Below are 26,210 nucleotides of genomic sequence, written 5' to 3'. Positions count from 1 at the left end.
TATAGTTTTCTTATAGGTTTGCATTTAATTATGCTGTGTATATTTGGTTTTTGTTATTATATTTGGTCAATACCATTATTTTATTTCTAACTACAATACACAGCAAAATTGTAACTTAAGCATAAACTTATTTATTTATTTATTTATTTATTTATTTTATTTTTATACCGGGCTTCCGAAATGGCTCAGAGTGGTTTACAATAAAAACAAAACCAGTTAAAAATAAAAATAAAAATTATAAAACAGTATTAAACAATTAACAATTAAAACATCATTAAACAGTAATTAAACAATCACAACAATTAAAAAACCCTGAAAACCAGGTTACAACATTAAAACCAGTTACAACTATTTAAAAACCCTGGAAGGCCAGGCCAAACAGATAGGTTTTAAGGGCATTCCTGAAGGCCAGTAAAGAATTCAAACTGCAGATTTCTGCCGGGAGTGCCTTCCACAGCCCAGGGGCAGCTACAGAGAAGGCCCGCCTCTGAGTCGCCACCAGACAAACCAGTGGTAACTGAGACAGGCCTCCTCAGATGACCTTAATGTGTGGTGGGGATCATGAACAGCATAATTATACACAGCATAATTAAATATAAATCTATAGGTGAAACTAGACATACAAGGGAAGGGGAGGAGGGAAAGGAGAAAAGGCCTTTTTGAGAAAGCCAGAATCAGAAGTTGAGTTTTAAACAACCGTTTACATAATGTGGGAGGGTCAGATAATATTTTCTGGAGGGCAAGTATTCTTGCTGGGATGAACTGTGGTGCAACAGCCCTGCCGTTCTGGAGCCAGGGACCAATGGCTAGGACCAGGGACCTTCTCCTTGCCTCAGCAACCACAAAGCAATGGGCCATTTTAGGAGAAGCTATCTGCCACTGTATGTGGAAATCACCAAGAACAAAAGCAAAACAAAATAACACATGAGAATATAAAGGAGATTAGGCTATGTTCCTGATACCGTTCCCTTTGGAGAAGGTCAACTGATGCTGTCTCCAGCACTTTCTAAAATAAAAGATCAGTTTTTAGAATTCCACTGTTCACCAATTCTTCCCTATCAAAACAACCCCCTTCATTTTAATGGATTTGGGGCGGGGAAGGGGATGAAATATACAAAATAATGTATAAAACTATAATTCATAAAACTCTGAAATGCACCACGTCTTTTTGTTGCCACAAAAACCAGTATCATTTGGATATATTTATGAAGTAACAGAAATACTCATTCTTAGGTTTCATTCAAATATTTACAAATATATTCAGCAATCAGCATTAGGGATGGAGCTACAAGCTGCTTCATCTTTAGGCACTTAAGCATATGTTTTTGAAGATGGTCAATGGGGAAAAAGTAAACTTTGAGAAGATAAACCATGAATACCATGATAAGCAAAAAGAAGATAGCATTGTTTGTACTTAGTATGTAGGCAGCAACATTGTAGAACACACACACATATTTGAAGGAATATTTGAAGGAAAACAAATATTTGAAGGAAAACAAAGTAGAAAGTCATGTTTCTTGAAAAAAGGCTCAGGAATAAAATTCCTACAGCACTGATTCACATAATATTACTCATCACTACTGTGAAAGAGAAGTTGGGGAAATGACTGTGAGGAAAGAATGTTTTTCATTTTCCCACCCCCTGTAGTCCTTTACATCTCAACTACCACCACATTGCACCCAACACTATAGGATGCCCCATCATCCAGGAAGCAGATATGAAGGACACTCCAGTTCCTGGAGAACAGATGTCCCAGCCCCAAATGTATTCTTCTGTGAGGACAGACTATGCCTTCCCTCAGCATGACAGAGATGTGAAATATTAATGTTTCTGTCAAGCATCATCTGAAGAGACATGACATTCCTTCTCGATTTGTCTATTAGTGTGGTTAATCTGGATACTATCTACAAAGCACACAAGTGCTGGGGGAACAAGCACAAAAAGAGCCCTTTAAATTGTTTTGCAAAACCAAGCAACCTGCAGTGAGGCATCTTCTAGATCAATACTAGTGTGCTGATACAGGCGAAGGGGGTGTGTGGATCTAGTAAACTCTTGGCTTCCAGATTGAAGCAGATTAAACTGCATTTAGGCCACCTGCAGACGCAGAGACAAAATGCCTGTAAACACCAGTTGCAGGGGAGCAACAGCGAGAGAGAGGGCATGCCCTCTCCTTTTGCCTGTGGGCTTCTCAGAGGCATCTGGTGGGCTACTGTGTGAAACGGGATGCTGGACTAGATAGGCCTTGGGCTTGATCCAGCAGGGCTGTTCTTATGTTCTTAACATTATAAACCCTTTCTCATGATCAGTGAGAAAGTTTGAGGGTGTGTGGGGAGGAAGCCTAGAGAAGTTTACATCCCCTGAGATTATCGTTGGGTCCGACACAAAGATCACCTGCCCAGATGGACACCGGCTGCACCCAGCAATGCAGAGGATAAGGGGCCAAGATGCATTGATCAGAAATCCCACAATGCATTGCACGAGTGAACAGTGCATTGTGGGGATCTCCACAGTGATGGGTGGGTGCCCATCACGACTACAGTGCGGGTTAAAAGTAGTGCTGCTGCACGCGATTTAAAAAGTTGGGCTAAGGATGCAACCATGGCGGCTAGGATAGTATATGTGCAGATATGAAAAGACACTAAAATGCCCTCAAAAGAAGACTGGTTGATAAAAATTTTGGAATATGCTGAGATGGCAAAGCTTACAGCACTTATAAGGAACGAAAATTTGGAATCTTTCAAAGAAGATTGGGAACCATTTTTACTTTACTTAAAGAATTATTTTTCTAATATGGACTTTTCAGCAGGGTTTGAAATATAGTAATAACAGCAGGTTGGGTTGGGTAAAATCGAGTAGTAATGTGGAGTATATATATTTTGAATTATTATAGCAATAGTTTAAATGTATAGTTAATGTGAACCGCACAGATAGGTAAGCGGGAAGTCAATATTTACTTAATTGTAAGCTATTGTAAAAGCCAATAAAAATTTAAAATGCAAAAAAAAAAAAAAAAAGTTGGGCTAAGGGAGCGTTTGCTCTGTTAACCCCATTTAAGAAGTGGGCTCCGCAGGCAGGTTTGCTGCCACAGTACCGCCGGCAGCCGGTCAGCTCCCATGGGTTCTCATGCGAACCAAAGCCTGGGCTTGTCTCCAAATGGAAAAAAAGCCTCTATACCTTCTATCTATAATACTCAAAGTAATGTCCACACAAATCCTGAATTTATAAATCAGCATTTTTTAAAGTTTTATTTTAAGCTGTATAGTAGTAAAACATCTAATATTGATGCAGACATAGTTTCCTGCAAAAGGTGCATCTTCCACATTTAACACAACATCAGATCAATCATTTAGCTGCACCTCTTTCTCTACTAATCTATGAAATCCAGAAGGGCCCTGGGTCCCAATGGATTTTCTGTGGAGTTTTACAAGACATATATTAGTTTCCTGGCTCAAAGTTTATTGGAGATGTATAATGATGTTTTTCTGAGTAAGTACTTCCCTCCTTTTTTCAACTAAGCATATATAATTGTTCTCCTTAAGCCTGATAAATATCCCGGTTTATGTACTAGCTATAGCCCTATATCTTTTTTATTTGTGTGTTTGTTTGATTTATATACCCTTCCAAGAATGCCTCAGGGCGGTTTACATCAAAATAAAAACAAAACAATTAGAATCAAAACTAAATGTTGACACAAAGATATTGACAGCCATGTTGGCACATAGGGTGCAGAACGTGCTCCCTACCATTATTCATCCAGTTAGGACCAGGTTTATATCTGGCTGCCAAAGATTAGATAATATTAGATTGTTGATTGATGTATCAGTCTTATCCTTTGAGAAGCAAGATTGGGACACTATAATTCCTTTAGATGTGGAGAAGGCATTTGACATGGTCCATCTGAGCTTCTTGAAACATGTTTTGATTAAATTTGGATTTCCCCCAAGTTTTTGACTTGGATTACTGTGCTATGCATGGCTCATTATTCATGAGTTATCACCAATGGGCTATTGTCCCCTTCAATTAGGCTAGAACAGTGTTATGGTGTTGGAACTCATGTTGTGCTATTAGAGACTCTGATAATATAAAGCATATTACACTAGGTGGGATTGAGCACAAGTTGATTTTATAAGCAGACGATATTTTATGTTTTATTGATAAACCAGAGGTCTCAGTTCCTAATCTTATTTCTTTAGTTCAAAAGTTTGGTAATTTATGGGTTACTCCATAAATTGGGGTAAATCAGATTTGATGACTATAGGTTCTACAGATTTTCCTAATGAGTGTAGGATTTGGGGTTTTAGGTGGTGTCCAGCTTGTCTTGTGTATTTAGGCATTGTAATTTCTAGGAAGCTTTCTCAAATAGTAAATTCAAATTTTCCCCATTTTCCCCCCAAATGAAAAATGACTTAGATTGCTGGACCATTTAGTATCTGGGGCAAAATAAATGTGATTAAGATTAATCTAATGCCGAGTCTCATATATATCTTAAGAGGTCTTCTGATTCTTGTACCTTCATAATATTTTAAGCAATTCTATAAATTAGTCAATGACTTCTTTTGGCAAGGACACCCCCCCACACCCCTGCCAGTTTTTCACTTCATAAACTTCAAATACCTATTGAAGAAGGCAGGTTTAAAATTTCCACATTTTCAATTTCAAATTAGACATTTACTCTATCTTCAGTCTTAGGATGGAACAATGAATCCCACGTTTCAGTCATGCCTTGGACACAGCTCGCAAGTTATTATTTGACCCCACTGAAATCTTGGCAGTTGCTGAGTTTGTCATTTGTTTGTGGATGTAGGGCATTACCAGTGTTACAGCCACAAGGCATATATGAGAACTTTGGGTTCTAGACATGGTTTCAATTCTTTCCAACATGAAAAGCGTTCATTGTAGGAGAATCCCTGTTTGAAGATTGCTCGTAAATCTTTTTATTGGGCTTACTGGGTCTCCCACAACATTATTACACTAGATCAATTGATCTCTTCTGAAGCTGTTTTTATATCTTTTGATAATTTGAGAGCCAAGTTTGATTTATCTTTAAATGCTGGCTGGCAGTTTATTCAGCTAAAACATTTACTATCACGGCTTTTTGGTCCTGATGCGATTGCAGCATCTGAAACTCTATTTCTATTAAACCTGGAACATTGGATATACCTAAGCCTGTAACCTTGCTCGATTAGAAGCTTAAAAATACTGATAAGTTTGATATTGATTATATCCGAAATCTTTGGAGGGATGATCTTGAATACCCTATCGTATTAAATCAACGATGGGTTGCTTTGAAAGCAGTGAAACATGCCTTTTTGGATCTCAAAAGGAGGCAAATAGATTCAATAAAGAAAAACATTTATTCTGTGTTTATTGGACACCTCAGAGAATGTTTAACAAAGGATGGCTGCAGACTTGTAGATGACAGAGGTATAATCTGTATGAGGGTACCCTTACGCATGTGGTTCAGTCCTGTCCAGTTATTGAGCCATTTTGGCTTGAAATCCATAAGATTGTTAACATGACTTTGCAGCAATCATTTCCTGTCAAGGACATTCATGTTTTGTTGGGGTATATCCCCAGCACATGGAATCAAGCATTACATCAAGAATTGTGGATTCTTTGTGCTTGTGGGGGTGGGGGATGGTCACCAAAAGTATTATAATTCATCACTGGAAGGACAAATTTATTCCCGAACTGCAACTTTGGATAACTGGCATGTGTTCTTTGTTTGTATTTGAACTGAGGAGGTTTCCGATGGAAAGGTAAAGAAGAGAAATTTTCAGCGATTTGGTTGCATTTTAATAGTTGATGCTTTGAAAACAAAATTTATATATCCTTAGAACAAGGTTTTCTTTCTTTTATTCTAGCAACTTAAACTTTGGGAATATGCATCAGTGGCTAAGATTACTTCATACATAAAGAATAAATCAGAAGATAAATTTGTTTCAACTTGGGAACCATTTATACATTATAATTTGGTTCACGGTTTAATGCCACATCCGAGATTTGGATTATTATGTTTTAATACAAGGCCACAAGTTTTATATTTTCAATTTTGATGTTTGTATGGATGCATAGATCTGTTATTCAGCTGTCATTGGGTTAGAACAAAATGGTAGGAGGAGACAAGATGGGGAGGATGAATCCAAGCTGATGTATTAGATAACCATGAGATGTCATATGTGTTTCTCCCCCTGCCCACCCTTTCCTTTTTTTGTTGTTGTTTCTTGGCTGTTCTCTAACATTTCTCTAACTAAATTAAAAATAAACAAACAAACAAACAAACAAAATGAACTGGGTTTTTCCCAATGCAAAGGTAAAGAAAAGGAATTTTCAGCGATTTGGTTGAATGTTAATAGTTTATGCTTTGAAAACAAAAGCTATATATCCTTAGAACGAGGGGTTCTTACTTATATCCTTTTCTTTTCCCCTAGGTAGGTGGTGTTTTGTTATGTTAAAGTTAAGCTTAAGGGATTTCTTTCTTTTCCTTTTCCAGTTATATTCACATATATAATTGCTATCCTTGGTTCTGTTTTATGCACTTTTATTAAAAAAGAAGAAAAGGGGAAAGGTCTTTATTTAATCAAAGGCCTCCTCTAATCAAAGGCCTCCTCTGGGCCCAAAGGACCCACCGAAAGAGGAGGCTGTTTGCGGAGGCTGCTCTGTGTGATTTACTAGTCTGGCCCTTGCTTCCCTCCAATCAGCTTCTGATGTAGATGGGTAATCCCGCCATGTCTTTCCATCAGCTACTTTAATAACACTTCAGGTAAAGGTTCCGCAGAGTTTCCTGCTCTCAAAAGAGGCCTATCCATGATGGCAACATTCAAAGGCTGATGCTGGTGTTACCTTACATTTCTTTTTAGTTTGTGAGTCCTTTGGAGCATCTTATTATTTATTTCTCTTTGGAAACCACTGTTAAACCTTCTGTTGAAAAACTGCATATAAATGTTTGTAGTTGTAGAGAACAGCAAGTGAGTGGGGGACCATGCGTGCAAAAAGACTGTGCCAGCATGCAAAAAAACTGGCTCGGTCAGGGGCGCCCCGGGTCCAAAAGCAGCCCAGACCTGAAGGGCCTCAGAGGCTTCCCACCTTCCCGCCCCTGCCGCAAGGCCCACCTTAATTTTTTTTACTACTACTACTACTACTACGAGTATGTATATACTGCTCTTCAACCAAGGTTCTCAAAGCGCTTTACATAGAAAAATAAATAATACATAAATAAAATGCCACCCCCCGTCCCCAAAGGGTTCACAATCTAAAAAGAAACATAAGGCAATAGCCACTGGAGGGATGTTGTGCTGGGGTTGGATAGGGCCAGTTGCTCTCCCCCTGCTAAATATAAGAGAATCGCCACTTTTAAAAGTGTCTCTTTACTCAGTTAGCAGGGGTTTCTAATTTAAAAAAATTAATTCCTGCTGCTGTCCCATCGCTGCTCTTGTCTCTGGGGAGGGGAGGGCTCCAAATGATCAGGGAGGGCTCCCCAGAGCCCTGCCGCTGCCCTGCGCCCATCCCACCACTGCTCCGTTCCTGCTGTTACCCTGCCACTGCACTGCTGCCCCATGCCGATATTTGCCATCTTCACCGCCGGAGGGTGGGGGGTGAGCAGCGAGTGGAGCAGGCCTCCCTGCCACAGCAGCCTGACATCACCGGCATGTGACGTTCGATATTCACACTGTGCAGGTGTGCCCACTGGACAGGCCGCCGCTGCCGTGCGGGGGAGGCCTGCTCCACTTGCTGCTCACCCCCCACCCCCAGCAATGAAGATGGCAAATATTGGTGTGGGGCAGTGATGTTGCGGCGGCGGGTGGGGCAGTGGGGCTCTGGGAGGCCCTCTGATCATTCAGAGACCCCTCAGGAGGCCATGGACCTGGTCCCCGAGGTCCATGGCTAAATCCGTCTCTGGGCTCAGTAGCTAGATGGCTACCCTGTCTTGAGGCAAGAGGTGAAGTTGCTGACTGGATGCCCTGTGGAGAGGAGGACAGAGGACTGTGTGTGTGGTGACCCGAAAGAGGAGATGAATTTAAGGTGAAAAAACAGGGGTCTTGAGAACTCTGTCCTAGACAGTAGACCAAGAAGACATACAGCTCACCTGGTCTTCAGCTACACAGTGGTGAGCTGCAATTATTCTAAAATTATCCAATTTTTATCAAAATTTGCATCTATAATACCAATAAACATATACAATTTTTATGCAAAGTGGAGAGTTTTTGGAGACTTTTTTTGTGTGAAAAGCTTTCTCTATTTCCATTTTAAAACCCTCTTCCGTGTGCACTCAAAATATATTTCCATGTTGCATTTTAAAATTCTAGATATCTATCACATAACGAGATGTATATACAGCATTAGCAACCGGTTTTGTTTTCACTGTAAATGTTACAATATGATTTCATTTCTATCCACTGTGTTAACTGGCGGTCATCACCTAATCTTTTTAACAATCTTTCTTACAAAAGGAAATATGCAATGATGTGGCTTTTTCTCAGTATAAAACAGATTTTTCCATAGCTCTTGCATGTTTTCTGTGATTTGGGAGTGTAATTTTTATATTTTATTATTTTTCTATGTAAACCACCATGATGACCTTTTGTTGAAAAGTGCTATAATAATAATAATGGTTGACATGATGAGGAAAATTACTCATTCTCATAATATCTATACATATAGCTTTCCTCCTGTTATGGGTGATACAGTTCTACTTTCAAATGGAACTACTTTGAGTAATTTTCTTCATGTCAGCCAATAATAATTTCAGTTACATAGGCACATAGGAAGCTGCCTTATACTGAGTGAGACAATTGGTCCATCTAGCTCAGTATTGTCTGCACAGACTGGCAGTGGCTTCTCCAAGGTTGCAGGCAGGAATCTCTCTCAGCCCTATCTGGAGATGCCTGGGAAGAAACTTGGAACCTTTTACATGCAAGCATGCATGATGCAGATGCTCTTCCCAGAGCAGCCTCATCCCCTAAAGGGAATATCTTACAGTGCTCACATGTAGTCTCCCACTGAAATGAAAACCAGGGTGGATCCTACTTAGCAATGGGGACAATTCATGCTTGCTACCACAAGACCAACTTTCCGCACCTTGGAAAGGTGGTTAGAGGGTAAAGGAAAAGGGGAAGTATAGAGATATATCTATAGTCTACCTAGTCTACCGAGGGGACTTACAATATGAGAACACTGAGATATTTTCACATTGATTGATTGATTGATTAAGTGCTGACAAGTCATTGTCGACTCTTAGCAACCACATAGATAGATTCTCTCCAGGATGATCTGTCTTCCACTTGGCCTTTGAGGTCTCTCAGTGGTGCATTTATTGCTGTTGTAAATAATCGAGTCCATCCACCTTGTTGCTGGTCGTCCTCTTCTTCTCTTTCTTTCAACTTTTCCCAGCATTATGGACTTCTCAAGGGAGCTGGATCTTCACATAATGTGCCCGAAGTATGATAGTTTGAGCCTGGTCATTTGTGCCTCAAGTGAAAATTCTCACATACAAAATTATCACATTTTCCTGGACCTTTTATGCTATTTCTCCACCTTGTAAATATCAATACAAGACAGAATGTGAAAGAAAAATTGAATGAATACCGAGGCCAATACTGGGTTATATTTGAATAGTTAGGATTCCCAAGTCCCATTGAAATTCATGTCACAGACACAACTAACTTGCCTATTGATTTCAACAGTGCTTAGTCATGATGACTAACTTTCTTAGGTACAACCCACTGATTTTATGTTTCCCTTAGAGACCAACTGAACTGAAAACATGTTAAGTCTTGTGCGGAAATGTGTCTTGTGCGAAATAAGAATTCTCGAATTTTATACAAGTCCCTTTTCGGTGCCAATCTTCTGCCCAAGTATTAGAGCTCACGTGGGCTGGGCAAGGCCGGGGCACTCCTTGTACGCGCTGTAAGATTGAGAATGCCCCAAGACTGCCCACACACACCGGGCACTTGGCACAGGAGGCGTGGTTAACTTGCACACAGCCATTAGCCCCACCCCCACCCCATGCGTTGGTTGTACACAGCAGCCATCTGGGCTGAAGACAGTACAGTCCCAAAGAACATTTCACTTAAAAAAAAAACAAGACTTCCATAAAATGTGGACATATGCACGGTATGCATGTGCAAGTTGTGCCACGCCTCACATCACAAGCAATATCCAAATGGGTGCCTGCCTGTTGGACGCCCACTGCCACATTCTACGGGGCAATTTCATAGCAATGCACTGGTCTTGGCTCACACAAACTGTAAGCAAAGCAAATGCCCTGTTTCCTTTTTTAAAAAGTTTTTTTTATTTAAACCATCGTTTCCAGAACCTATGGCCATTTATGGGCACTGCTACCATTTAATTACCCACCACTGCAAAAAAAAATGGCAACAGATACAAGTCTGTCTAGGTATATTCATTTCTGTAACAGGATGCGGCAACCTGGTTGAATAGTTCTGGGTCTGGTCGGCACCTGGTTAGGGAGATCACCTGGGAACCTTAGGTGCAGTGCCTTGAGTTCCATAATGGGGGGGAAAGCTGGGAGATGTATGTAATAAATAACTTCACAGAGAGATTTCCTTCTGTTATGGGTGGTAGAGTTCTACCAAGTTTTACAATTCCACCACCATGGTAGCTGTTTCATATTTCAGCCGGGGATGGTGGAAGAGAGAGAAATTCAGCAAGGACCATATGGAACGGATTATGCCCTTTCTTCTCACTTCTGCATAGCTCCTCTCTTTTGGGCATTAAGATAGACCACTTCTTCCATAGGCTTCATATATGCCAAGGAAGGCCCAGTCACAAAGGCTTGCTTCCCTGGTGCAGGCCGGGCTTGTAGCAGCGGGACTGGCTTTGTACTCCTTCCCCTCTAGTGTCATTTCTTTCCGGACTAACAAAATCTACCTTATTTAAATCAGAAAACGCCTCTGACCCTTTTCCTGACTTCCCAGCCAAGGACTTCCCAGCTTTCAGCTACTCAGGCTTCCTGTCTGATTCTCAGTCGGGCCTTGGCTTCTAGCTCCTTGCCCCCAATGAGGACTTCTTGTCCAGTTCTCTCATTGGCAGTTAGTAGCATGCTCTGCTCAGCAGCCCTATCCTCAGCTTCATCTGGGCTTCTTTTAAAGCCCCAGTAACGGTAGTTGTGACCTGACATCATCTCTCTTTGATCTCCTTCAGCCTTTTGTGCTATTCACTGAGGGTCACACCTCTCCCAGCTGTCCTTGTTCTTCCGCCACCGCTCACATTATTTCCCTTTTTGTCTCTGATCTTGGGAGAGCCATGGTGGGTAGAAGGGGGCTAGACTCCAGAGCAGGAAACAGGAAGAGCCGGCAGTGCTGAGTTCAGCACCAGCCATGGCCCACTCTGTTAGGGCCAGCTCCAAGATCTGGGAGTCTCTTTGGCTCCACTCATCAATGAGCTCCAACCCCACGAGGGAAAATGGTGGCGTACTCTCACCTTGTACTCTGTTTCCAAGAAAATAAGAGCGACACATTTCTCCCTTCCTGGTGCTGCTCTAGAACCTTCTTAGATGCCTAGTACAAAATGAGGCACCTCTCCCCTTTCCTTGAAGGGAGCTGCTTCCAACTCCTGGGAGTCCAGGAAAAGTGACTGACTGATTTGTAAAATAGTCAATCATTTGTGAAATGGCTTGGTGGGCCCTTTATGGGCCTTTCTTGGTCCCAGCATTTGCCCAACCTTGTTGATGTCTGGTGCTGGCCATGCCCTCTTTCAGATATATTTACGACTGGAAAAATAGGAGATGCCACGAATACTAATTTTGATACATTTATTTATTTATTTATTTATTTATTTATTTATTTATTTATTTATACCTTGCAATATTAGCAGTGTTATTGACCCGAACAAGCCCCGGCATTCTAAGCAAACCTCTTTACAAGCAAAGGAGGTTTTGCCTTTGGGCTTCAGTACTTAGTATATGCCAAATAGGTACTTTTTATAAGGATTTCATAACAGTAGTCCATAGTTTATCCAACTACAAGTATCCTTTTATAACAGTAGTCAGTATGCAGAACCAGTTAGTGACCCCAGGGACAGGTACTCCTGAGACATGTGGTCCAAAACATCGAAGGGGCATTTCTTGCCCCTCTCTCCATAAATGGTGCCCCTGCTAATCTTTTTTTAAATTATTATTTATTTTTCTTTATTTGATTTATATACCGCCCTTCCAAAAATGGCTCAGGGCAGTTTACATCAAAATAAAAACAAAACAATTAAAATCAAAACTGAATCAATTAAACAATTAACATCATTTAAAACCAACATTAAAATTTAAAACCATAAATCTAATTAAAAGCCTGGGTGAATAAATGTGTCTGCAGTGCCTTTTAAATTAAAAAGTTGCCAGAGATGGGGAGGCTCTTATAAATGGTGCCTCTTTGCCGTAAGCACCTGCAAATGTTGCCAGGGGTGCAATTGTGCTGGTTGCTCTGTCATGTCTAGTCATAAATCGTATTATTTCATTGATATTTATGAAAATTGGGCAGATGGTTTCTATTTTATGACCCAATAGAATGTTATGGGCATGTTAGTTGTAGAATATTGAGACAACTCCTCAACTCGGCTATACTGGCACTGATTGATTGACTAAGTGTTGTCAAGTCGGTGTCGACTCTTAGCGACCACATAGATAGATTCTCTCCAGGAATATCTGTCTTCAACTTGGCCTTTAAAGTCTCTTAGTGGTGCATTCATTGCTGTCGTAATCGAGTCCATCCACCTTGCTGCTGGTCGTCCTCTTCTTCTCTTTCCTTCAACTTTTCCCTAGCATTATGGACCTCTCAAGGGAGCTGGATCTTCGCATAATGTGCCCAAAGTATAATAGTTTGAGCTGGTCATTTGTGCCTTGAGTGAACATTCTGGGTCGATCTGTTCTATGATCCATGTGTTTGTTTTCTTGGCTGTCAGTATAATAGAGTCTACTGTTGCTGAAGCCCATGCTTGTGTGATGCAGTGCAGGGGAAATCACATTTTAACAGCAACTCAGAATTGCTGAGAAACATCATTTGGATGCCCACAACAGCTCAACAACTGATGCATATTTCAGTCATTTAGAAAGTCCCTCTGATTTGTCCACAGTCCAACAAGTGGAAAACAGACCACAAACAGAAGCAGTTTACATGTCTGTTTTCTACTGCTGGATGGGAACGTTTACGTTCACTCATTCATTCATTCAATTTATATCCCGCTCTTCCTCCGAGGAGCTCAGAGCAGTGCACAGGCTTATTTTTATCCTCACAACAACCCCGTGAGGTACGTTAGGCTGAGAGATACATGACTGGCCCAAAGTCACCCAGTGAGTTTCATGGTTGAATGGGGATTCGAACTCGAGTCTTCCCAGCCCTAGTCCAACACTCTAACCACTACGCTATGCATGCTGACTGGATGTGAATATGAGGCATGCAGCTGCACTGCTCTGTACATTTGAGTATGAGACATACAATGCAGCAGCAGCTAAATTCACAGTGCACAGAATGAAAAAGGAAACCGATTCCTGTCTACATGGGTCCTGCATTGTGAGCTAGCGTAGCGTAGTGGGTGAGAGTTTGGGCTGTGAACTAGGAAGTCCCCAGGTCAAACCATGCCTCTGCCGTCATGAACTTGCTTGCTTGAGGCCAGCCACTTGCTCTCAGCTTCAGCCCCCACATCTGCTTTAGGGGAATGAACATGCTGACCTACATTGACAAGGTGGTTGTACTGAGGAAATGCATGAGAAACATACTTGACTTCAAATATGCTGTATAAATGGCTAAGCATTATAGTTAGCCACTGTCTTGGGGGATGCAGTGCTGAGCGTAATTACTTCTGAGCTGGGGCCTCTATGTGATTCTTTTCCTCCATGAGGCGAATCTTTCAAATGTATTTTTTCCTGGATATTAGAAAATCTCAGCTAAGCTTTTAAGCAAAACTTCTCCTTTTGGGACAGCTCAGCCTGAGTTCTATTTCTATAATTTGTTAGAGGGGTAGAGTCAAAATTCTCTTCTTTACAAAACTATGGGCCAAAACATTGAGTAGATCTGTCAGTGCTATCATTTTTACTTAAAATCAGCGGGGGGGGTGTGGTTTTAATCAGAGCAGTGGGGATGGGGAAGTGGGGTCTAGCCATCCCCACCATGTTATTTTCCCTATTGAAGTCACCCAGGAAAGCTGCTACCTGCCCTGCCGGAGAAAAATATGCAGACACCATACGGGTCCCTGGATTTTTAACCCCACCCAGGAGCTTTTCCAAACGGAGACTGAATGCAGCTTTGCAACACTTAGGCTGGGAATTGGGCGGAGGCGGGGGTGGGTGGGGGTCCATATGAGGGAACCATTTACAGTGATGTCAGGATGGCAACAGAAAGTGCTGTTCATACAGCCAATGGTATTATTCAGCTTCGCTTCTGATGCTTTGCAGCTACTGTGCATTATATACATTCTAAAAAAGTAGCACTTTGGTGCAGTCAGTGCTCAAAACCTAGGCATTTCCTGCCATAGTAAAGCTGCCCATCTGGGAAAGCTCCGGGGCAAATAGTCATTTTGGTGGTGGTAGTGGTAAGGAATGTAGATCAGGGAAATAGAGTCTTCCCCCTGCATCACTTCTCGAATCAAAACCAGAGGCACCCCACCCCACCCCCCAGCTTCTTTTCAGTAAATATGGAAACTCTGGGCTATCTGATCATAGATCTCATATCTCATCTGTTTGGGCTCTAAAATCCCTGGGCTTCAGGTTTCAGATTGAATATCAAATGTTTGGAAAAAGCTTGATCTCATCTTGTCCTGGAGGAAGGTGTGGGCAAAGAACTGGGCCTTGTAAGCAGAACCGCTTTATAATCTCTCAGCAGGATTCTGAACAAAACCACAGCCACAAACAAGAGCAAGAGCAGAACAAGAAAACCACAAGGCCAAGGGGGTTGGCTGAGACAGAAGAAGGGCTGTGCATCAGCACACACACACACACAACAAAAGACTTTGTTTATATAACCTTCACACACACAAAGAAGCAGTTATGAATCCTGCTTTGTATTTCTCCACAAAATACAAAGAAAGCTAGATACCTGTGGCTTCATAGGTCATGCTTTTTTAAAATGCTGGAACGCTTACCTCCTGATTTTACCAGTTCAGTCCCTGCAGTATGGCTGAATGTAGATAGAATTATATGTGCACAGAGATTCAAAGGATCAAGCAGCAGGCATCCAGTCCAGCTCCCAAAAGGCCTCTGGCTAGTGTTTGTCTCTGGTCCACAACTCTGACATCCTTATTTTGTGGAGGAGCTGAAGTTCTCTACCTTTCCAAACAACAAATTTGGACATATTGTGTCTCGCCGTAGACTGTGACTCAGAGGTTATGCCCCTGGTTAAAGTTCTACTGCCCTGCTGCCTCAGAGAGAAACCTGGATGAAGAATCTCCCTTTTTTCCAAGGAGGAGTTGCTCACTGCCCAAATGCATCATGCCTTGGAAAAGCTAAAAGACCAAAAGGCAGTTCACACAATGTTTACTAGGGTAGGAGATGCCTCCCCCCCTAGTTTGGGAACTGCACACGCTTCCAATTAGTGATTGTCTGTGAGTGTAAAGCAAGGTCCAAGGCGAAGAGCTTGGTCATGTGCCCCCAGATGGGTAGAATGACCATGCCCTACATCACATCCCCAGCTTTGGAATGAGGTAGGAGGAAAAACCCTTCTCCCCAGCTGGGGCTTAGCACACAGTCAGTCTCCCCACTTCTGACTTTTGTTTTGCATTCACAGGCAATCACAAATGGAGAATATGCACAGCTCCCAAACTAGATGCTTCCTACCCTAGTAATCATCATCGTGTGAACCACCCTCAGGTCTACAGCCCAGTCACTGGGGCTAGCTGTGTAATTTACAGCCAGTAGTAATGGCCAGCATCTTGCTGATCCTCTGTCCCCAGCTCCCTCAGAAGAAGAAAGAAAAGAGTTTGTTGTGTTTCTTGAGCATTAAGTACCAGGAACGTACGGGCAGTTCTTCTTCTTCTTCTACCTCTAATGATTTGGAAATATTGCCATAGAATCAGAGGTGTAGCTATAACTGAGCTTTCAAATCACCTGCCCCTGCCCCCCAGCTCCTGAGGGCCCACCAGCTCCTTCCTTCCCTATTTTCTTCATTATCTCCCTCACTTTGAGGGGCTGCCTGGGAGAGGGGCTAACACGAGCCCCCTCTCCCCTAGCTACGCCCCTGCACAGAATCTTTGACCTGCACTTCAGATGCCTCTTTGCCACACCTTCCACTTTCAGGGAAAGATTCCTCCGCTACCAAGCTAGCTAGGCTCTTTGGAGGGCATCTCCACAGCAGAGGGTCCTCACCATTATGAAGCTGGGACAAGCCATCATCATTGACTTTCATATTTGTCCACTTCAGCAGTCCTTCTAGAGTACTCATCTTACCCTGGTTCCAGTGCACAAGACTCTTTGCCTTCTTCTCAAGGGCACCATCCTCTATAATAAAACCCTTAAGTGTGATCCCGTGCCACCCGTGTCTTTCTCGGCAGTTCTGGGCATGCGCAGAGCACATGCCCAGAACTGCCGAGAAAGATACGGCCGCCCAGACACGGGCGGCCATGATGGCCAAATCGGCCCAAACAATTGCCGCCGCCACCCGCCCGCCCTCCCTCCCAGCTGCCCGAGTCCTCCTCACCCGCCCGCCCCCACATGATTAAGGGCCAAATCAGCTCAAACAATTGCCGCCGCCGCCCGCCCGCCCAGCTGCTCGAGTCCTCCTCACCCCGTTAGGCCCGTGTCAGTTGGGCGATCAAAGACCATATTCTGAGAAGGAGAGAGGAGCTCGCAAACAGAGCTCCTCTCTGTGCAAAGCCTCTGCCTGAACTGCCGCTATGGACGCAAAGGACACAACAGGCGTCCTTTGCACCCAAAGCGCCAGTTCGGGCAGAGGCTTTGCAGAGAGAGGAGCTCTGTTTGCGAGCTCCTCTCTCCTTCTCAGAATATGGTCTTTGATCGCCCAACTGATGCGGGCCGGGGTTGAGGAGGACTCAGGCAGCTGGGAGGGCGGGCGGGCGGCGGCAGCCGCGGGAACTCCCAGGCAGAACTCTGGCGCTGGCCAGAGACGGAGGGAACGAGAGGTAAGGGGGGGGGGGAAACGCTAGCACCCATTATTGTAACGGGCTAAAAAACACTAGTTAAATATATCCATCTATTTCAGCATTGTTGGGGGTTCTACTTCTGATCTTAACTGGTGACCTCTGTTCTGAATGGGAACAAGCCCTATCCATTACCCTCAGCTGTGTTTTTAGAGGAGGAGATAACTGCTGATCGTTCTTCTCAGGAGCCAGAAGCAGTTGCCAAAGGGCACTGCCAGAGGGCACTGTGGCCTTGGCATCGCTTTGGCAGCCACTTGGCTAAACCGGACTCTCCAGGGGTCCTATAAAAACTGGCAGGTTAGCCTTTATTTTAGTATGATTGTTACAATGTATTTAGATTTTTAATTTTCTGCTAATGTCTTTTTATTATATGAAAAATCCATATATATTGTTTGTTTGTACTATAGTTGTCTTTAATCTATGCAGTTAGGTTTCTGTTTACTTTGGTCCCCGTTATTGTTCCTAAGAGGCCAAGATTCTCTTGTATTGTTTGCATGTATTTAAATCACCCCCACCCCCCACTTTCCTTTTGTTTGTTTTCTTTCAACTGCCAAGAGGTGGTGTTTGAGAGGTCAAAATATTAACTCTTTCTTATGTCTAGATGTATAAAATTGCTTATGACCTAGATATTAATTCTCGCTTCTACTCCGGATTTTAAATTATATGTTGATTGCTGTGACACAACAAAATGAGAAGTAACCTGACAGAGTAATATTCATGTATTACTCTCCTTTTTGGGCTAGAGTTATAAAGAGATTTATGGATTAGATGTAAGGGATATGCCTCTGTGGCGCTTTTAAAAACATTTCCTCATAGAATATTATAGGCATATAATCTTAGGGCCTTTAATTGCTGATGGGCTTAAGCAATCATGTAGAATGGCATTTCTGGAATCTGTTTTGTCATTCTTGATATGGAAGTACTATTTTAAAAACAGAACTAAAAAGTCATTTGGCCTTTGGATATTTCATTGTCCAAAAATGGATGGGGGACTAAAATGTATTCTAGATCTTTAGGATGTGAAGACTCAGAAAGTTTGGGATGGTTTCTCTCAGCAGGTTCTGACTGCTCATCAGTGGTTTAGCATCGTAGGCCTCTATTGACCACAAGGATGCATATTTTCCTATTCCTTTCCATGTCACTCACAACCTTACAGAAGGTTGCTGGTTTAAATCCCCACTGGGATATTTCCCAGACTATGGGAAACACCTATATCGGGCAGCAGCATCAGGAAGATGCTGAAAGGCATTATCTCATACTGTGCAGAAGGAGACAATGGTAAACCTCTCCTGTATTCTACCAAAAAAAACCACCACAGGGCTCTGTGGGTGCCAGGAGTCAAAATCGACTCCAAGGCACACTTTACCTTTACTCATGAATCACTTAATCTGGATGTAAGCCAGTGCCTGGAGTAGCCTGTCTCATAACTGTAATATTTAAATGTGTGTGTAGACACATGTACGCACAATCTTTGTGGAGTACCTGAAATGAAGGATTGCGACAGAAGGGATACTTGCTTAACAAATAATTTTTAAAAAAGGTTGAGGACTCCCTGCTCTAGTGCAAAGAGATTTCCATCTTCCCTTACACCAGCAATTGGCTTCAGGTAATGGACTCCCATTAAAACATCCTGTAGGGCCTCTGAGTCATGCTCACACTTCTTAACTCCCTTGGCCACATCTACACCCTCCTCAATGTTCCTCAGAGTTTATTGGAGCCATTTGTGAGTCATTTGCCTCCCTGGCACTTCTGCCTTGAGACTAAGTGCAGACTATAATACAGTAGGGCAGTTCACACAATGAAGAATGGGGTGGGGATTCCTCCTACCCTAGCCCTGGAGGGAGTCGCCAGTTAAAACAAAGAGCCCTCCGACCCAGCTGCTGCTGAGCACATGATTGTGGATGGCGCCTCCAGCCTTGTTTTTAACTGACAGGTAATCGGCAAGGAGGAGCGTGCTCAGCTCCCAAAGTAGGGTAGGAGGGACCATCTCCTGCCCTGATTTTCTTCATGTACTGCCCTATTATCTCTTCCAAAGGAGTGGTTGTTGCAGCAGAAAGAACGAATACTCCTGTGGGTTTGAAGACTAAAACCATTCTTGAAGCATAAACTTCTGTGGACTAGAGAGCGCCTTCTTCTTCTGTCTTAGAGAGTGCCTTCTTCTACATGATCACCACATTAAGGTCATCTGAGGAGGTCCGTCTCCAGTTGCTACCAGTTCGTCTGGTGGCGATGGAGAGGTGGGCCTTCTCTGTAGCTGCTCCTGGGCTGTGGAATGCACTCCCAGCAGAAATTCATAATTTGAGATCATTATTGTCCTTCAGGAGAGCCCTTAAAACCTATCTGTTTGGCCTGGCCTTCCAGGGTTTTAAAATAAATTGTTTTAATTTGCTGCGCTGATTTCCAGGGTTTTTTGTTTTTTTTTTAGCTGTTTGAATTGTTTAATTGGTATTATTCTGTTTTTATAGTTTGATTTTAACTGTTATCTAGTTTTAATTGTTTTTATTGTGCTGTAAACTGCCCTGAGCCATTTTGGAAGGGTGGTATATAACTCAAATAAATAAATAATACAGTCTATTTTATCAGATGCATGAACTGTCATCCTCAGTTGGCAGCATAAATATACATGAGTATAAAGGGGGGAATATTGCAAACAGTGAAATTAGGTGGCTATAAAATGCAAGAGTCTGTGACAGTGCTGTATAAAGCTGAAATACACACACACACACAAACACACACACACAATCTATCTATCTATCCATCTATCTATCTGACACACACACACATACATACTCTCTCTCTCTCATGTGTGTGTGTGTGTATAGGTTGGTGGTCATTCATATTGCTGTCCACTGCAATGTGGTTTCCCGGTGGGGGGTGTCCATATTCTCCTTGAACCACGTTATCTGCCCCCTCCACCTGCTCCATTTAGACCAATGGGGTAGTGGAGGATGATGTGATGTCTTTAAAAAAAAAAATTCTCGTCTTCCTTGTGAAAAGCTGTCAGGGAAAACGCTGTTTAAAAACAAAAATTTACTTGCAGTGTTGCACCCTTGCGCAAGCAATCCAGCAAAACTAATTTTTAAATAATAATAATAAAAATAAAAATAAAACCAAAAACCAATGGCGGGGAGAGTGCTGCTCCAAAGCAAGAATTTACTTGCAGCTTTGCACCCTTGCACAAGCAATCCTGCAAAAACAACCACCACCAAAAGGGCGGTGAGGGCCCCTACATAGACATCAGGGGAGTTTGGGATTGGGTGGATTTTGAACAAGAGGGTCATGATGGGGAAGTCAAGGCAGCTGCCCCCCTTGCTTTGCCCCTGAAAAGTGGTGAGCAAAGCAAGCCTGGGCAGGCTCTGCCCGCCTGCCTGCGACTCCCTCTTCACACAGTGTAAAAATAAGGGGGTGGGGGTGGGGGAAAGAGAAAATTAAAAGAGACCAACAAAATCGAGGTGGGAAAGGGCGATATGGACAGACTGGGCCCCCCTACACACACACACACGAAGCATCCGCACCACGCCACTTACACCGGGCAACATTGTTGTAATTCCCCTACAATGGAAAAATACTGCTGCTTTCCTGCAATGCAGATGCAACATTGTAGTGCTGCAGTGCTGCGCAGCAAATTAATTTTCCTTTAATTTTTCTGAATTAAAGGGAAATGGAAAGGTTGTGCCATTGAGTCGGTGTCGATTCCTGGCGACCACAGAGCCGTGTCACTTTCTTGGGAGAATACAGGAGCGGTTTACCATTGCCTTCCCCCCACGCAGTAGGAGATGATGCCTTTGCCTTTGTCACTGAAGTGAGCATCCACCTCCAGCACCTTCCTATATCACTGCTGCCCGATATAGATGACTAGAAATATATATTTACTGTACTAGGCACAGTCTGGGAGGCACACCGGCAGGGATTCGAACTAACAGCCTCTTGCTCCGTAGGCAAGCTGCTTCCGAATTAGGGCATCAGAAATATGGACAGCACCTCGTTCAAACAGATGTCAGATCGCGGGCAGTGTGGAAGCACACGTAGCGGATACGTTGCGAAACTGTTGCAGTGTGTAATGCAGAAAGCGCCCTGAAGGCCTCCAATGAAGACAATCCTCTTATATCCATGGGGAGCACATTCCACAACCTAGAGGCAACAACATATATGAGTGAGAGAAAGAAGGAGGGAGAATTTCCTCTCACATTCCAGGGTCTAATTAACTTAGCAAGGCTCAGAAGATTTTGTTCTCAACAGTTATTGCTCTTGTGAATGGTGACAAGAGCAATAACTGGGGAGAACAAAATCTTCCTAACCTTGCTAAGTTAATTAGCACCTGTAATGTGAGAGGAAACTATTTAGCACTGTCCAGATTTATAATTGATAAATTCTAATTCAACATCTTCATGCTGGAGTCTCCTTTTGAAATGTATTTGTCGGGCCTCACTCAAGCCCTGTGAGGCAGATGAGTGTAATTTCATCCCCATCCCTGTGGCACACAGAGCATACCAAGCAGCAGTTTTTCTCCCCCATCCCATCTCTCTCCCACCACTCTGACCCACAGCCTCATCCATGGAACACGCAGAGTGTGCCACAAGTGTTTTCCTCCTCTCGTTTCTCCTTATTGGTGGTGTTGACAGCAACCACCACCTCCGCCATTCATGCTGTCGCTGAACTCGCTAATCTCCTGCTGATCTCTCTGCCTTTTCAAAAAGCAGCGGATGGGGAGTGGAGTATCAGGAAATGGGGAGTCCATACTTCCTGTCCCCCTGGAGGAGGTGGCAGGAAATGGGTGAGCTATGCAATGAGCAGGAGGGGTGACCTTGCCACTGCTGTCAGCACCAGGTTGGGTATGAGCAGGGTGGCCCGGTAAAACTGCCACCACCTCACCATACCTCATTGATGGGCCAGTTTTGTTCTTTGTTTACTCCAGTGGAGAGTTTTTGTGTGATTCTTGCTCAGTGCTAAATTCAAGTAAGTTGTGGGTTGTTGTTTTTTAGAAAAAAAAGACAAAACAAATTAGAATAAAATTATAGAATCATGATTTTATTAGTATAAGACTATCTGTGGCAACCTTTAGAAATCCAAAGAAATCCAAAAGAGGAGGATTCAGGCTCCTTCCTTTGATGTTGGAAGTCTTCCTCACTGCTCTTGACCTTGTCTCTTGTCCAGTGATGAAAATTAAGTCAAGAGAAGCACATATTTCACAGAATCTATCTGCCCAAGCACCTTAGCTTTCATATTTCATAACTCAACAACCTTAAGAGTTGTTGAGTTGTGGTGGAAGGTGTGTGGGCAACGCCTGGTTAAAAAAAACACCCCAAACCTCAGAATTCCTGAGCAATATTTCCAGGGACAATATGGCAAGGCTTCAGAGCTTCTGGATAGCTCCTTTGATCCTCCCCATGATTAGCAGAAGCAAAATGCTGAGTGTGGTGAAGTCACATCATGTGTTTCACCTGCTAGGCATCACTGGGGTAGGGAGAATGCATGTCAATCGTAGGCACATGTCTACGGTAATAATGGCTAGTTAAGTTCTTCGTAGAGAGGCTTACCACTACCACTTACTAGCTAACTACTTGGTTAGCTGCACACCGTGGCAAATTATTCCTCAGTAAATGGCTGCCCATTCCCCGCCCCCAGCCATATATCCTGATATGAAATATTCCTGGGAATAAACCACTGCTGACTTTACTGATATAAGATTTTGGCCTTTCCCTGCTAGGATCTTGTGGACAGAATTTCCAGCCTTCAGTTCCCACAGGGGGGAAAGTGTACCCGTGGAGATGATCCTGGACAGAGTTCTTATTTCCTTTGTGCTGCCCCTAGGTGAGTACTCCTTGAGAGAAGCATGCGTGGCACCATGGCAGAGTTGCCAGCACAGATGGGTTTTTATTACAAGCGTCATGATAGCTGAAGTGTTTTTAAGACTGTTCATAGAATCTCCCATTTTTGCCTTCAGGCTAATAATCTTCAAGCCCTTCAGAAATGACAGGCTTGTCCTGTAGACAGACTGGATTGCTGGTACTTAGTTGTTTATCAGAACAAGTGCTTGTGTGCTCCAGTAATGACTAGTACAGACGAACTTCCAAAATCTTGATGCTTGGATGCTCCAGTCATTACCAATATAGATGAACTCCAGAAAGAACCAAGAACCCATCTGCAAGTCCTTAGAACCCAACCTTGGAGTCTTCCTTGGCTCCCTGGCAAAGCACCAAAGTCAAGGATCCCATAGGGTGGGGATCACATGTAAATGCAGGAGAAAAAGACAAGCTGAGTGGCCTGAAGCTTAGCAAAAAGAGCCTGTAGCAGGCAGTATTTGGGAAGAAACAACGACCCAAACAGAGAGAGAGGTCAATGCCTGTTTGTCAGAGAATGCAAGAGCTATTGCAGAGTAAGATTTTGCTAGGAAGGAACACAGTCACCTATGCGAGCATGTGGACAGTAAGATGCCATAATAAACTTGGCTGGAAGTTTTCAAAACCCAGCATTTTGGGTTCAAAACCCTTGCCATCTTGAAAAGCTCAAAATCAGACCTTCCCACCCCTCGTGTCATTCATGATTGGTTTCAACAGGTCTGCTGCTGTCACATGTAGTCTGAGGGGAGGACAGAGCTGGTCTGGCAGCAAGTATGAATTGCCCCCTTTGCTAAGGAGGGTCCACATTGGTTTGCATTTGGATGGGAGGCTACATGTGACTGTTGTAAGACATTCCCCCTTAGGGGGTGGGGCTGTACTAGCTCAGTGGAAGAGGAGGTCCCAGGCTCAGTCTCTGGCAGCATCTCCATGTGGGGCTGGGAGAGACCCCTGCCTGAAACTTTGGAGAGCCACTGCCAGTCATTGTAGACAAGACTGAGCTAGATGGACCAATGGTCAATGGACTTGGTATAGGGCAGCTTCCTACGTAGCTCATCAGTTGACTAAAAAATACTATATTATATTGTGCCATGATCCATGATGGAGTATGTACAATTCTCATGGACTATGCCAGTTTTAGAATTACTTTATACGAGCGGACCCCACACAGAGCATCTGTGCGACGCTTTGGGGCCAGCTGTTTCACCCTCCCTCTTCCTCCTGCCCCGGTCTCTCCTCTCTCTTCCCCTTCCCTCCGGCCCTGCACTCTCCAGCCCTCCTCCCCTCCCATTCCTCCTCCCATACAGAGCCGTGGCGGGCAGCCAAGAACGGCCCCACCGCTGTTTTTTTCTCCCTCCCGTCCGCCTGCCACAGCTTTTCTCTCCCTCCCTCCGCCCTCCTGCCACCATCACTTTTATCTCCCCCCCACTCTGCCCGCTGCCGCCTTTCTCCCCCCCCCACCCGCTGCCCGCCACCGCTTTTCTCTCTCCCCCTCCTCCTCCGCCCGCCGGCCAGCTGGCGGGCCACTGCCGGCACTTTCTTCCCCCTCTTCTCCTCCTCACTCCACCGGAACTCTCACAGCATGTCGTGAGAGTTCCGCCGCCAAATCCTGGACACACACCGGCTAAGAGAATTAATTATATAGATTTTTGTTGTGAAATGATCCTGTGCAACCAACCATCAGTTACAGTACATTGCACTGGATTGCTGGCTTTAAGACCTCCTCGTTCCTGAAGGAAATTTGTTCTAGGAGCTGCCAACTGATTGCCAACTAGGTGGCCAAAGAAGTACATTTCGCAGAGATTTTCAGGGAGAAAATATCAGGGCTCTATAGAATCAGGCATGCAAGTAGCCAGAGGGAAGGTCCAGAGGCAAGTACATAGTCTAGATCAGGCTGGTGTTAAGGTTCAGAGCAGCAAGCCAAGATCAGAGGGGTCAGAGGCGAATACACAGTTAGGGCCATGCATAGTCAAGGCCAAGTTCAAAGAGGTAGTAGTCTGAAGGAAAGGGATAAACAGCATGGCAATCTGTGTACAGCTACTCTAGCAACGAGTTGCCCAGGGCCAAATGTTAAGCCAATTGTTGTTGGGAATTCTCTCTGGTAAGAGAAACCCTTTTTCATTATAGCAGAGTGCACAGAGGCACAACACAGCGGGATTTGGTTAGGCTGCGTGTATGCTGAGAGTAAAGTAACTTGGAGCCAGTTCATAGTTTCAAATCAATATATATGGCATTTATTAAAGAACTCCATTCTAGATAGGAAAGTGAGGAGTTAGGATCTCTATTCTATCTAGCTAGCTGGATGCAGATGGATTCTGCATCTCTGCACACATGGTGCAGGGAAAGGGGCTTGCATGTTGCAAGGTAGAAGGAACAGGAAGAGAAGGGGAGAGAGGAAGGAAACGGCTGGAAGGAAGTAAGTCCCTAAGATTAGCAATCTATAAAATTATTATAAAATGATGTATAGATGGTATCTGACACAAAAAAATTGGCATTAATGTATAAAAATGTTTCAAACAAATGTTGGAAGTGTGGACATTTTGAAGGCACATTTTTTCACATGTGGTGGACCTGTGGGAAGGCTAAAGCCTATTGGGACATGATATATAATGAATTAAAGAAAATATTTAAAACAACATTTCCTAAGAAGCCAGAATCCTTCCTGCTGGGAATAACACAAGGTGTAATATCTACAACCAATTTAACATTTTTTATGTATGCCTCCATGGCGGCTAGAATTATATATGCACAGAAATGGAAGTCTAGTGAACTGCCTTCAAAAGAAGACTGGCTGTTAAAAATTTTGGAATATGCGGAGATGACAAAACTTACAGCACTATTAAGAGATCAAAACTTGGAATGTTTTAAAGAAGATTGGAAACCATTTTTGTTGTAGCTAAAGAATTACTTTCCTACTATGGACTTGACAGCAGGGTTTGAAATTTAGTATAAATCACAGGTTGGTTAGATTAATTATGTTTGTAAGGGTTTGAACTTATGTTTTGAATTATTATCATAGCAAGGGTAAATTTTATAGTTGTTGACTCACGAAGAAATGTGAGAGGGAAGTCCACCTTCTATGTGTGTATTTTTAATGAATGATAATATTGCTATTGTTAAAATCAATAAAAATTGAATTTGCAAAAAAAAAAAAAAGATTACCAATCTATATATCAAAGGGATCGTGTCAGAGAAGTAGAGAAGGGCTGACCAATGTCTTGACCCTCTAGCCCTCTGACTCACTAGTCTGTCCTCCACTGTCATTGAGACAAAGTG

General features: G+C 43.2%; 1 long non-coding RNA gene across 1 annotated transcript in view; it reads left to right on the top strand.

Moving 5' to 3' along the window:
- LOC128342847 (uncharacterized) overlaps nt 1-26,210 on the top strand; it is a 32,986-nt gene that overhangs the window by 5,767 nt on the left and 1,009 nt on the right. Inside the window, exon 2 of the long non-coding RNA XR_008315193.1 lies at nt 22,805-22,908. This is a non-coding gene — a long non-coding RNA (uncharacterized LOC128342847). The remainder of the gene's footprint in view (nt 1-22,804; nt 22,909-26,210) is intronic.

Source organism: Hemicordylus capensis, chromosome 2 (genome assembly GCF_027244095.1).
Source record: "Hemicordylus capensis ecotype Gifberg chromosome 2, rHemCap1.1.pri, whole genome shotgun sequence".
In the NCBI taxonomy this organism is placed as follows: domain Eukaryota; kingdom Metazoa; phylum Chordata; class Lepidosauria; order Squamata; family Cordylidae; genus Hemicordylus; species Hemicordylus capensis.
Note: the sequence above shows the minus strand (reverse complement) of the source record. Positions and strands in the feature narration are given on the sequence as shown.